We start from the raw sequence: 14,526 nt of genomic DNA, 5'->3' as shown, positions 1-14,526 counted from the left end.
GCAGTCAGAAGCGACGAGGATCCTCTGCAACAACCATTGATTCCTTGACCGTCAAAACTTCTACAGTTGCAGGGTCCGAGATGATCCTGAGTACAATGACCGAAGCTCCAAAAAAAAAAGCACCCCTGGATCAGGACTCACCGCAGCCACCGCTCCACTCCAGAGGTCCCTGCTATGGCCGCGTTAATACTGAGTTTAGTGAGATTATGGTTTCCATTGCCTCGGCCTTGGGGCTACCACACGCACTTTTGGCCTCTTAGGCTTGTCAAAGATTTGAAGATTGCTCAAAAAGGACTTAATAAAGTGGTGACTTCATAGTGGGCTTTGATATGTATCCTCATAGATAGCTTTTCTTCTCGCTCCCCAAATTGCCGACAGGGTGATCATCATGCGGATGAAATCTTCATGACATAGAATGCCATGCCTTACATAGATTATTTTTTTTGCATTTGTGATCTGGTGCTGACACATGTGCTTGACCAGGCCCTACTCTGATAACGCCCATACACTCCATGCCACTGTAATCTGCTTATTGCCCAGACAGGCCCATGTGATACAATTTTTGCCTGTTTGCACTAGTGCAGAGCCGGGTAATAGCACCGGTTCGTAAGGCCCTTTAGTGCCGGTTCGATAACCGGCACTAAAGTGTCGGCACTAAAGCCCCCCCCCCCCCCGCGTTTAGTACCGGTTCAGCACGGACCGATGCTAAAGGGCAACCACGTGGCACGAGCCAGCTCCGCGGGCCGGGAGCCCTTTAGTACCGGTTGGTGACACCAACCGGTATTAAAAGGTATGATTTCTTTTTCATTTAATTTTGTGTTTTTCATTTAATTCTTTTTTGTTTGCTGGTATTTTACGATACTACACATTTGTACACGTTATGCATATATATATATATATATATATAATTTCTAGTAGAACCGATCATATATATATATATATATATATATCATCAAATGTCTCACAAACCACCATATTAATTCACACATACACACATGTATATATATATATATATATACAATTAGCTAGCTATATACAATTTCTCCTACATGTTGCCTTCGGAGCCAGTGGCATTAGCCTAATTGGTGCCTTCGGAGCACGATGACAATTGGAAATGGTTCATGGGGGCGGTAGCGGGTAATGGTATTCTCCCTTCGGATCTATGACCTGGTCGAGCAAAAACCCGCTATTTCCTCTTGAAGTGCTTGTACGCGCTCCGTTTGTAGGAGCTTGTCCCGCACCTTTATGCCTGTGTATTAGTTGTGCGACTAGATATCGATAATGGTGTAAAAGTTGTGAATAGTGTTCTGACAAACGTACTCATTCCTGTCTTTGAGATCTGCTACTTTCGGACGCCATCATGCGAATGTTCTCGCAAACGCAGTATGCATACAGATCAGTCCCCTGCGCCTACTGAAGGGCCTTTACGAGAATGGAATTTGATCAGATAATAATTAATCAAGCATGATAATTAAAAAGATGGCAGCTAGCTAGCTAGCTAGTACTACTTAATTACTTACCTTGGGTCGAAACCATTTCAGTTTTTGTTTCCATTGGCCTGGAGTGACGCTGATGAACCTTGCCCAAGCCCTGCCCGCCGACAAAGAAAATGAATAAAGGGGTTATTAAATAGTTCATATCAGGAAATGATGAACTAAATAGGCCGAGATATATAGTTAATAATGATTGAAATTACCTGTTGACTATCCCAAACAAGATGTTATAGTCATTTTTTATTTTGAGTAGTGAGTCCAGTATTTCAACTGTTCCGGCGTCAACTTTAATGATACACAAGATCCAGTGAAATCTGCATGCACACACGTTTGCATGTCTTAATTAAACGGGCATATGTAAGCAAAAACATGTACCTAGCTAGTAGGCAAAACCGAGAATTTGTAGTACAAGACAGTGTGACTCACTGGAAATTGTAAGAAAGTAGTAAATCTTCATTGTATTTGAGGCGCTTCAAGAACTCTAGCATGCTGTCCTCTACACTTTTTTCATAATATGCATATATTTTCCATGTGTATTCATTAACGGTGTTTGGGTCAATGAACCCAATGCCATAGCGTCCACCTTTTTTCATTTCATATATCTTCATCCTGCATAATACCACAGAAAAGAATATAGTGAGAATAATTACAGGTAATGATTGATCAAAAGGATCACTACAGCTAGTTTGAGACTTAAATTACAGAAATAAATCACTTATAGACAATAGCAACTGACGATAGATTTGTCGAGTGCGTCTTGATTGTATAACTGAAACAGTTCAGAATACTCAACGTACACAACTTTCTCCTGGTAGTAATGATCCTTCTTGACCTCCACCATGAGGGACTCTCGATTGGAAATCTTGGTAATATCCATGTACCATTGATGCAATTCATACATTCTCGTTGGGAGCTTCTTGACCTCGTCTGGCTTGACCAAAGGTTGGCCCCGGACATATTTCCGTTTTATTTCCTCCTCTCTAAGCACAGGCATGGGCTCGATCTCGAGGAGTTGTCCAACAGTGATCTTGAGAATTTCAGCCTGCGTTATATGCTCCTCGGTTATTACCACATTGCCCACCTCAGATATGTTAACGGTTTGCCCACAATAATATTGGGCGCGCGTACTCTTATGTGTTGCTGGCACAACAAGTGGGGGGATCGATTGCGCCGCCTGTTCTCCCAGCTGGGGAACGGTTTTCCCGCAGTTTTGACAGCTGCTTATTGTCTTCTCGAGCTCGAGCTCGCCTCCTTCTGTATACGTGCTCGATTTAAATTCCTGATGTGGCGCTCATAGTCTGTGTCAACAGGCTTGGGAGCTGGTGGTTGAGCCATACGAATGAAGTGGTCAATCGTTTCCTCAGGCACTTTCTCCCTTGGCGGCGGTGGTGGTTTCGGTGCAAAATGGGCTTCCACCTCGGCCTTCGATATGGTTGCGTTTCCCTCCTCGGACTTGTCATATGGCCTCTGCGGAAGAGGCGCGAGGCTTGGACCATATTTATATCGCTTGCCTCGGCCTGTACTTCCTGTACTACCTCGACTCGTACCGCTACGCACCATAACTGCGGGGTGTCTCTTCTACGATTGCTGAGGCGGCGGAGACGGCTGACGTGGCTGAGTTGGACGAGGAGGAGTGGCCTGAAGCTGTGCCGGACTTGGAGGAGGAGTGGCTTGAAGTTGTGCCAGACTTGGAGGAGGAGTGGACGTCTGACGCTGTGTCGGACTTGGAGGAGGAGTGGCCTGACACTTTGCCGAACTTGGAGGAGGAGGAGTGGCCTCACGCGTTGGTGGACTTGGAGGAGCGGGAGTCTGCTGACTCAGTGGCGGACTTCGATGAGGAGTCGGGTGACGCGGTGTCGGTGGCCTTCGAAAGACGATGCAATCCTTTCTCCATAGGAGGACACGATGTATGGCCTCTCCCAATGTGTGCTCGTCGTCACCTCCAGGAATGTCAAGCTGTAGCCCCGAATATGGGTCCACCACCTCATCAACCAAGACACGAGCATAGCCCGCTGGAATCGGGTTGCAATGGAAGGTTGCCTCCGGGGGATTTGTAAAAGCAACGGCGTCCGCCACCTTCATGGATATGTTCTTCATTTTGAAGTGTAGCTCGCAGTTAGTGTTCTCCATGATGTCATCCACAGGGTATCTATCCAGCATTACGTCGCCCGGGGCAGAACCCACGCTGCTTCTCGGCATGAATGGGGCGGTGCTATCCAATGCTGGATGATCATCCGCTTGCTGCTGCCGCTGCTGAGACCCCCTTTCCTGGCTAAGTGAGTCGATCTGCTGCTGCTACTGCTGGAATTTGAGTGCCAAGTCCGCGTGCCTTGCTTCTAGGCCTTGAAGGCATTCCGCGTCCTGCTTCCTCTGCTCCTCCTCCATCTTCCTCTTCTTCTCCTTCGCAATCTTCTTTCTCGCACGCTTTCTGTAGTCGGTGTTCCAGTCCGAAAACCCCTCATACCACGGAATAGCGCCCTTGCCTTGTGTTCTTCCCAAGTGTTCAGGATTTCCCAAGGCACGTGTAAGCTCGTTGTTCTCTCTGTTGGGCTCGAACACCCCTGTTCGAGCCTCTTCTATTGCAACAAGTAGCTGTTCGTCGGCTCCGTTCAGACATGCCTTCGTCGAAACTTTGCCTGTCTTCGGGTCCAACTCCCCCCCATGCGCATAGAACCAAGTCCTGCACCTGGGGGCCAGCTCCTAGTAACCGGAGTGACACCTGCATCCTCCATCTCTTTCTCAGACTTATCCCACTTAGGCATTGCCACCGCGTAGCCACCTGGCCCCAGCTTATGGAACTTATCCTTTTTTCGGCATTCTTCTTGTTTATTCTCGACCGTTTCTTAGCTAATTCCGAATCCTTGAATTTCACGAAATCGTCCCAATGAGCACTTTGCTTCTCTAGTGTTCCCTCGAATACTGGAGTCTTCCTTCCTCCCTTGACGTACTTGTCCCATTCACGATTCTTGTGGTTCTTGAATGCAACTGCCATCTTCTTAATAGAAGCGTCCTTGACTTTCTCCACATCTGCATCTGTGAAATGATCTGGTAGGGTGAAATGTTCCATGAGAGTTTCCCAAAGCAGACCTTTTTATTTGTCGTCGACAAAAGTAAGATCTGGACGTGGCTTTGCTGGCTCTCTCCATTCTTGAAGGGAGATCGGGAGTTGGTCCTTCACAAGAACTCCGCACTGACGAATGAACTTGTCCGCAATCTTCTTAGGCGCTAATGGTTCACCATTAGGTTTGATGGCCTCGATATTGTACTTTACGCCCTCCTTCAACTTTTTGTATGGGCCTCATTTCGTCCTGTTGCCTGAAGATTTGCTCGATCTGGATGGCTGAAAGAAGAAAGATCGATTCGTTAATATATCTTCAAGTCATTTAAAACATGTGATGATCACCAGATGCCTGCTTATATAAATATATATACCTCGCCGGTCTTTGTTGTTTCAAGATCAACATTTTCTTCGTCATCATCATAATCATAGTTCATGACTTCATCAATTCGGTCGTCGCGATCGAATATCATATCACCCTCCCCGGTGTTGTTTAGAAATTCGGAGCCGTCATACTCTTCTTCATTCTGATCATCATCTGGCCCGCGAGGATGGCGTATCATATCAAACATGGCCTGTTCTCCCTCTCTGCCGGTATTGTCCACCATAGCTTTTATTTAACTAATCCAAAATAAATATAAAACAATTTAGTATTCAAATTACATTGTCTCGAATAATAGATATAATCTCGAATACATCGTCTTGAATAATAGATATAATCTCGAATACATCGTCTCGAATAATATATAATCTCGAATACATTGTCTCTAATATTATATATCGAATACATCACTGGCTAGGTAGCTAATAAAGATCGAATACTACAGAAGAATCTAGGCCGCTCGCGGTTCGTGTGGCGCGGGCGGTGGACACCCAAAGAGAAGGAACCCTCACAGGATCATAGCTCAAGTGAGATCCCTGAAGAACCTGCCAGGTATTGGAGAACCTGCCTCCCTCTAACGCAACCATGTAGCGATGGACGTGCTCGTCCTCCTCCCTGACACGGCGACGTACCACCTCCGGCGGGGCCGGCTCCCTCCGAACCGAAAGTGGCCCACGCGAACGCCACCAAAGGAGATCAGGGTCAACGACGGGACCCGGGGCCGGGTTCCTCATCAAGCGGCGCGCCCCTCCAGGCAGCACCTCCCAGTGCCAGCCCGGCGGAGCCCAGTCCCAGACATGGGTCAGCCGGACGTCGGAAGGGTCGACGGCGAGGATGCGGGCCGGGCATCGTCGAGAACAAATACTAGCTATATGCCCGCAAAAAGTAACATTTTTTTAATGATTGGATTTTGATAACTAAAATTTCTAACATTTCTATATAACTAACATTTCTATAACATTTCTAACAATGCTATATAACTAACATTTCTAATATTTCTATAACTAAAAATCAGAAGAAAAAATTATAACATTTGTATATAACTAACATTTGTATAACATTTCTAATATTTCCATAACTAAAAAATATTCTAAATTTTTTCTAACTATTTCTATAACTAAAAAACAGAAAAATTTCTAACATTTCTATAAATATTTCTATAACTAAAAAACAGAAGAAAAAAATATATAACTGAAAAACAGAAAAACAAAGTGTATGTGTGCGTGTGTGTGTGCTCACCGGCGAGGCGAGAGGTGACGGGGGGCGGCGACGGGGACGGCGACGGGCGGCGACGACGGGGATGGCGACGACGGGGACAGGGATGGGGCGGCGACGATGGGGACGGGGACGACGTGAGACGGCCGGGACGGGGCGGCGGTGACGACGGGGACGGGGACAACGGGGCGGCGACGACGGGGACGGGGACTGGGACGGGGCGGCGACGGGGGGCGGCGACGAGGGATATGGAGACAGGGGCGGCGGGCGACGGGGCAGAGGAGAAGAAGCAGATGAGAAACTGAATTTTTTGAAGTGTTTTCTTATATAGGATGGACCTTTAGTACCGGTTGGAGCCACCAACCGATACTAAAGGCCTGTTTTGGTCAGGCCAAGCGGCGGGAAGCGCGCCCCCTTTAGTACCGGGTGGTGGCTCCAACCGGTACTAAAGGCCCCCCCTTTAGTACCGGTTGGTGCCATGAACCGGTACTAAAGGGGGTGCACTGGCGCAGGTGCGGTGCGGCAAGTTTAGTCCCACCTCGCTAGCCGAGGGGCGTCCGCACTGGTTTATAACCCCTCGTGCGGTAGCTCTCTCGAGCTCCTCTCCAAAGCAGGCCTACTGGGCCTACATGTTCTGTGCTGCCCTGTGGGCCTACTGGGCCTTTGCGGGCCTGCATCCTGGCCCAACAACAGGTTGGGTTTCTAGTCGTATGCAGGCCGCTCTGGCCCAGTAGGCGGGCTTTTTTTGCTTTATTTATTTTTGTTTTATTTATTTTTGAGTTGTTTTTTTTCTGTATTTAGAGTTTCTTTGTGAATATTTTTGCTTTAGGTACAAAAAATTACAAACTTTCTATTAGTGCCCGTAGTTTTCAAATTTGAATAGTTTAAATTTTGAATTATTTGAAATTAGTGTGAATCACTAGTTTGTGAATAACTTAACTTTAAAAATCAGTAAAGGCATGAAAGAATTTGTTTGCACATAAAATTTCTTCGCGTTTCAAATGCCAAAACACATAACTACCCTAACTATTACAGAGATTCCCTCCTCGGTGTGAAACAAAGAAAAAAAGTGATGATAGTGAAGCCAAATCTTTGGGTGTGAAACTTTTTCTTCGCGTGTGTCCCTTTGCGCCATAACCATGGAAAATCTTCATCATTTAACCGGATGCTCGGGTCAATATTCACTGTGGATGGAGCAATTTCATCAAACTTTTCATAATCTTCTGACATGTCTGTCTTGTCATCCACTCTCACAATGTTTCTCTTCCCAGAAAGAACTATGTGCCGCTTTGGCTCATCGTACGATGCATTCGCTTCCTTATCTTTTCTTTTTCTCGACTTGGTAGACATGTCCTTCACATAGAAAACCTGTGCCACATCATTGGCTAGGACGAATGGTTTGTCTGCATACGCAAGATTGTTGAGATCCACTGTTGTCATTCCGTACTGCGGGTCTTCCGTTACCCCGCCTCGTGTCATATTGACCCATTTGCACCGAAACAAAGGGACCTTCAAACCACGTCAATAGTCAAGTTCCCATATGTCCTGTATATAACCATAATATGTTTCCTTTCCCGTCTTGGTTTCTGCATCAAAGCGAACACCACTGTTTTGGTTGGTGCTCTTCTTATCTTGGGCGATCGTGTAAAATATATTACCATTTATCTCGTACCCTTTGAAAGTCATTATATTCGAAGATGGTAACTGGGAAAGCAAGTACAGGTCATCTTCAATAGAGGCGTCATGCATGGTACGTGTCTGCAACCAGCTGGCGAAACTCCTGGTTTGTTCACGTGTAATCCAGTCATCAGACCGCTCCGGGTGTTTGGAGCGTAGCAAATTCTTGTGTTCATCCATATACGGAGCCACCAAGGCGGAATCCTGTAGAACTGTGTAGTGTGCTTCAGTGAGAGAATGTCCGTCCATACATATTATTTGTTCCCCTCCTAGCGTGCCTTTTCCATCCAGTCTGCCCTTATGCCGCGATTCAGGAACACCAATCGGCTTAAGGTCAGGAATAAAGTCAATACAAAACTCAATGACCTCCTCATTTTTATGGCCCTTGGAGATGCTTCCTTCTGGCCTAGCACGGTTATGAACATATTTTTTAAGACTCCCATGAACCTCTCAAAGTGGAACATATTGTGTAAAAATACAGGACCCAAAACGTTAATCTCTTCGCATAGGTGAACTAGGACGTGTGTCATGATGTTGAAGAAGGATGGTGGGAACATCAACTCGAAACTGACAAGACATTACACCAAATCATTCTCTAACCTTGGTATGATTTCTGGATCGATTACCTTCTGAAAGATTGCATTGAGAAATGCACATAGCTTCACAATGGCTAATCGAACGTTTTCCGGTAGAAGCCCCCTCAATGCAACCGGAAGCAGTTGCGTCATAATCACGTGGCAGTCATGAGACTTTAGGTTCTGGAACTTTTTCTCTGCCATGTTTATTATTCCCTTTATATTCGACGAGAAGGCAGACGGTACCTTAATACTAAGCAGGCATTCAAAGAAGATTTCCTTCTCTTATTTGGTAAGAGCGTAGCTTGCATGACCCTGATGTATGGCGTCTTTTCCGTGCATACGTTGCTGGTCCTCCCGTGTCTCAGGTGTATCTTTTGTCTTCCCATACATGCCCAAGAAGCCAAGCAGGGTCACACAAAGATTCTTCGTCACGTGCATCACGTCGATTGCGGAGCGGACCTCTAGGTCTTTCCAATAGGGCAGGTCCCAAAATATAGATTTCTTCTTCCATATGGGTGCGCGTCCGTCAGCATCATTCGGAACAGGTTGTCCACCAGGACACTTTCCAAAGACCACCTTCAAATCCTTGACCATATCATGTACATCAGCACCAGTACGGTGGCGAGGCTTCGTCCGGTGATCCGCCTCACCTTTGAAATGCTTGCCTTTCTTTCTTACGGGATGCCTGCTCGGAAGAAATCGACGATGTCCCAGGTACACATTCTTCTTACAATTAGCCAAATATATACTGTCGGTATCGTCCAAACAGTGCGTGCATGCGCGGTATCCCTTGTTTGTCTATCCTGAAAGGTTACTGAGAGCATGTCAATCATTGATGGTCATGAACATCAACGCCTTTAGGTCAAATTCTTCCTCATGTGCTCATCCCACGCACGTACACCTGTTCCATTCCACAGTTGTAAGAGTTCTTCAACTAATGGCCTTAGGTACACATCAATGTCGTTGCCGGGTTGCTTAGGGCCTTGGATGAGCACTGGCATCATAATGAACTTTCGCTTCATGCACAACCAAGGAGGAAGGTTATACAAACATAGAGTCACAGGCCAGGTGCTATGGTTGCTGCTCTGCTCCCCAAAAGGATTAATGCCATCTGCGCTTAGACCAAACCATATGTTCCTTGCGTCATCTGCAAACTCCTTCCCGTACTTTCTTTCGATTTTTCTCCACTGCGACCCGTCAGCGGGTACTCTCAACTTTCCGTCTTTCTTACGGTCTTCTCTGTGCCATCGCATCGTCTTGGCATGCTCTTTGTTTTGGAACAAACATTTCAACCGTGGTATTATAGGAGCATACCACATCACCTTGGCATGAATCTTCTTCCTGGGGCGCTCGCCCTCCACATCACCAGGGTCATCGCGGCTGATCTTATAGCGCAATGCACCGCATACCGGGCAAGCGTTCAAATCCTCGTACTCACCGCGGTAGAGGATGCAATCATTAGGGCATGCATGTATCTTCTGCACCTCTAACCCTAAAGGGCAGACAACCTTTTTTGCTTCGTACGTACTCTCGGGCAATTCGTTGTCCTTTGGAAGCATAGTCTTTATCATTACCAGCAACTTTCCAAATCCCTTGTCAGATACACCATTCTCTGCCTTCCATTGCAGCAATTCTAGTGTGGTGCCCAGCTTTTTCTTGTCACCTACGCAATTCGGGTACAACAATTTTTTGTGATCCTCTAACATGCACTGCAACTTCTTCTTCTCCAAATCATTTGCGCAGTTTCTCTTTGCATCGGCAATGGCCCGACCTAGATCATCAATGGGCTCATCTGATGCCTCTTCTTCAGCTTCTTCCCGCATTGCCGGCTCAGCTTCTTCCCGCATTACCGGCTCGGCTTCTTCCCCCATTGTTGTATCATCGTATTCTGGGAACCCATGGCCAGGATAGCTGTCTTCGTCCTCTTCTTCTTCATTGTCTTCTATCATAACCCCTCTTTCTCCGTGCTTGATCCAAACATCATAGTAGGGCATGAAACCGGACTCAAACAGGTGGACGTGAATGGTTCTTGACGTAGAGTAATTGTGACCATTCTTATAGCCAGCACATGGACAAGGCATAAAACCATCCGCCCGCTTGTTTGCCTCAGCCGCAAGCAGAAAAGTATGCACGCCCTCAACGAATTGGGGAGAGCATCGGTCATCGTACATCCATTGCCGGCTCATCTTCATTACACAACATCGAATAGAACAAATTAATACAAGTTCATACATAAAGTTCATACAACACTTAAATGCAACATATATACAAATAACTCTCTAGCTAAAGCATTTAAATGCAACAACAAATGCGATCAAGATCGCAAGTAAGGTAACAATTGATCCAACAGCATAATGATACCAAGCCTCACTATCGATGGCATATTTTCTAATCTTTCTAATCTTCAAGCGCATTTTCTCCATCTTGATCTTGTGATCATCGACGACATCGGCAACATGCAACTCCAATTCCATCTTCTCCCCCTCAATTCTTTTCAATTTTTCTTTCAAGTACTCGTTTTCTCTTTCAACTAAATTTAACCTCTCGACAATAGGGTCGGTTGGAATTTCCGGTTCACATACCTCCTAGAAAAAATATCTATGTCAACTTGATGGGCATAATTTGTCATAAACACGAAATGCAACTAGTTTTAAAAGAGAATATACCACATCCGAATCATAACAAGGACGAGGGCCGACGGGGACGGATATCAAAACCATGGCACTATGTATAACAAACAAAGTACGGGCAAGATAATTATACGAGTAACTATATATCCAAATCACACTAACATCAATTTTTATATAAAATTTCATGAACAAGAGGCTCACCACAAGGTGGTGCCGGCGACGGGACGGTGCGGGCGATCGACGGTGGTTACGACGGAGATTTAAAAGGCACTAAGTAAACCACACCTACATATGCAAATTAAGTGTTATTTTTGACCTCAATTTGCATATAAATCAAATACTAGCACATATAATTCCTTCCAAATTACTAAACTCACAAATTAATCACTATATAAAGCATTGCAAGAGCTAATCTAGCAATGAGAGATGAAAGGACAAAGTTGCTAACCTTTGTGATCATTTGAATGGATGGGGGTCTTTAAATCTTGACAAATTTTGGGCAAAATGTGTGATGAGCTCGAGAGAAAGAGGGGAAAGAACAGAGGGGAGAGGAAAGGGGAAGAACAAAGCGAGCTCGGGTGGACGAAGGGTTTATGTAGGATGATCTTTAGTACCGGTTCGTGACACGAACCGGTACTAAAGGTGTTGGAGGGGCCCCAGACTGACAACATCCTACCACCACTCTCATTAGTACCGGTTCATGGCACGAACCGGTGCTAAAGGTTCGCCACGAGCCGGTACTAATGAGAGCGGCCCGGCTAGCCGTTGGAACCGGCACTAATGGACACATTAGTACCGGCTCAAATTCAAACCGGCACTAATGTGCTTCACATTTGACCCTTTTTCTACTAGTGTTGGTAGCCTGTGTTTCATTAGATGATACATTTTCTTGACAGACTCATATTTGAATAAAATCACAAAATGTTCGAGTTACTTCTGGGACCGTGTGATTGTATGTGGACTGCTTGAAATATAGGCAACTAACAGCGATGCTATCACGGGATCATAAGAATGCCAACATCCGGCATGCCATCACAAATGGAATTAACTGACTATCTATTAATTAATCTAAATAGGTCTTTGCACAATGTTGGAGATGACCGACCAGCGAGGTGATCTTTGCAGTAAAAAAAGGGTAATCACGTTTGCCAATTTTTGAATCAATCTCGCATCCGTCAGACTTGGCGTGTGAAGAGTAACCAGAATTTAACAGCCTGTTGAGTACATCATCCCAACGTGTTTGGAAGTAGTTTACTTGGCCGATCTCGCAATAAGCCTGTCAGCATGCATTAGTATTTAAATTCACATCCTTAATGCTCCTCGAAGTATTATGCTGAGTCGATGTTGAGATTAGCAGGAACTTTTAAGTTGGAAGAACTAATGATGATTAGGACACACGTACGTACCTTGTTGAGCGCGTAAGCATACGGGTTACTCCAGGAAAGCAGGTAGTCCTGGTCTTCTCCATCTTTGTTCTTTCCACGGTACACAACTGTGGCTATCGAACCAGAAAAGTACCCACGTTTGTGACTGAAGGCAGCCCACTGTCCGTTGCCAATCCATTTTAGGTGGTCTTCACCGTTGAAACGACCAGACCAAACATTGGAGCCAACGTGGTGGAGGGTGTCCCCGGTCACGTTATAGATGAATGACATGGACAAGGACAAGGACAAGGACAAGGACACGAGCATGGATGATGACTCCATCGACACCGCGACTTGGGACAAGCTGGGCCTCAAGGACAAGGCTTCCGAGGCCGTGGCCCCGGCTGCAGGGGCCGCGAAGGATCTGGAGGTGCGTCAAGTGGTCGTGGGCAGCAACGAGACGGGCTTCAATCATTATGGCTCCAACATGTCCCTCGGCCTCGACCTCGACAAGGGCATATCGGCTTCGTGCGATTCGGAGGGCCGCTCCATGCTCGTCTCCCCGGTGGCTGCGGATGTGGGTGGGCTGCGCGCTCTTGCGTCGCGTTCCCCCATGTCTGCGCGCGGTCTTGGTAGCGGCGGGGTGCGGCTTCACAAGAAGACGGCGGGCCGCAAGACTCCCCCGATGGCGCCGACGAGCCCACCCTCGGTCCGTGCGGGAACGTCTGTCTCGCACCGGCCGGTGGTGATGGCGTTGGCTTCTCCTGGGGGTCCGGTTGGCGGGCCCTCGCCGGCGCCCCCCCCCCCCTCCTCCCTCCGACGTGCTTCGGGCGGAGGTGACCAAGGCGGTGCCCATTTCCACGGCCAAGTGCTCCAAGGCGGTGGTGGCGGCCCCGGTGGCGCAGGAGCGGGCAAGTTCTCGTTCGAAGGGCGCCAAGGGCAACCTTCCTGCTCTGCAGCGCGCTCAACTCTTGGTGGCCCAGAAGAACATGGAGACCGAAGGTAACCCCCTACCCCGTTTTACGATTTTTAATGATTATTCCGATGAGCGTCTAGGGGGTATTTTAGAGGATAGTGGGGTTGATTTGTCTGATGAGGGTGAGGCTCGAGAGCTCTTGTCTCTCATCCGCTCTAAGGAAATCGCGCAGGCCGCGCTCGCCCAGGCAGCGGCGGCGCGTGTTGTGCCAGTAGCAGAAGAAGCAGGGGCTTTTCTGTTGCCTGTTGCGCGGCCCGATCGGGTGGACACAGCAGCAGGGGCTGCGCCGTCCCCCCCAGCCCGTGGTCCTATCAAGACACGGCGAGTGGCCAAAGCGGTTACCGCTCGCGGTATCTGCCTCCGCAATCGCATAATTTAAATGCGTTTCATCTTCTGGAACATCCGAGGCTTCGGCCACGTTGGGAGGCGGACCCAGCTAAAAGAATTCATTCGCGTTGAGGATATCGACGTTGTTGGTTTGCAGGAAACCATCGAGGCCGAATTCTCTCACCGAGACCTGGTAGCCATCGATCCGCTCGAACGCTTTGCGTGGCACTGGGTGCCTGCGGTGGGCCACTCGGGGGGTCTGCTTCTTGGCATCAGCCATGTTTGCTGCGAGGTGGTGGCGTGAGATGCCGGTCGTTTCTTTGTGTCGGCACACGTTCGCCATCGCGCGACCCTCCGCGAGTGGGAGGTCATTGTGGTTTATGGCCCGGCCGACCACTCGCACTCGCATGAGTTCTTGGGGGAACTACAGGAGAAGGTCGCGGCCTTGGGTGTGCGTAACTTGCCACTGATAGTCGGTGGGGATTTCAACCTAATCCGTTCGGGAGCGGATAAGAACAACGGGATTATTAACTGGACAAGGGTGTCCATGTTTAATAACGCGATAGCATCAATGGCCCTTAGGGAAGTGGCCCGCGTGGGCGCACGGTACACTTGGACAAACAAGAAGCCTACGCCGGTTCGGTCAGTGCTTGACCGAGTTTTTATGTCCGCGGAGTGGGAAATGCTATTTCCCTTGTGCTCCCTACACGCTGAAACGAGGATCGGGTCGGACCACGTCCCTTTAATTCTCTCCTCGGGGGAGGAGAGGTTAAAACGAAGCCCTCGTTTTTTCTTTGAAACTGCGTGGTTTGAGCACCCGGAATTT

The sequence above is a fragment of the Triticum urartu genome, chromosome 7 (assembly GCF_003073215.2).
Source record: "Triticum urartu cultivar G1812 chromosome 7, Tu2.1, whole genome shotgun sequence".
Taxonomy (NCBI): Eukaryota; Viridiplantae; Streptophyta; class Magnoliopsida; order Poales; family Poaceae; genus Triticum; species Triticum urartu.
Note: the sequence above shows the minus strand (reverse complement) of the source record.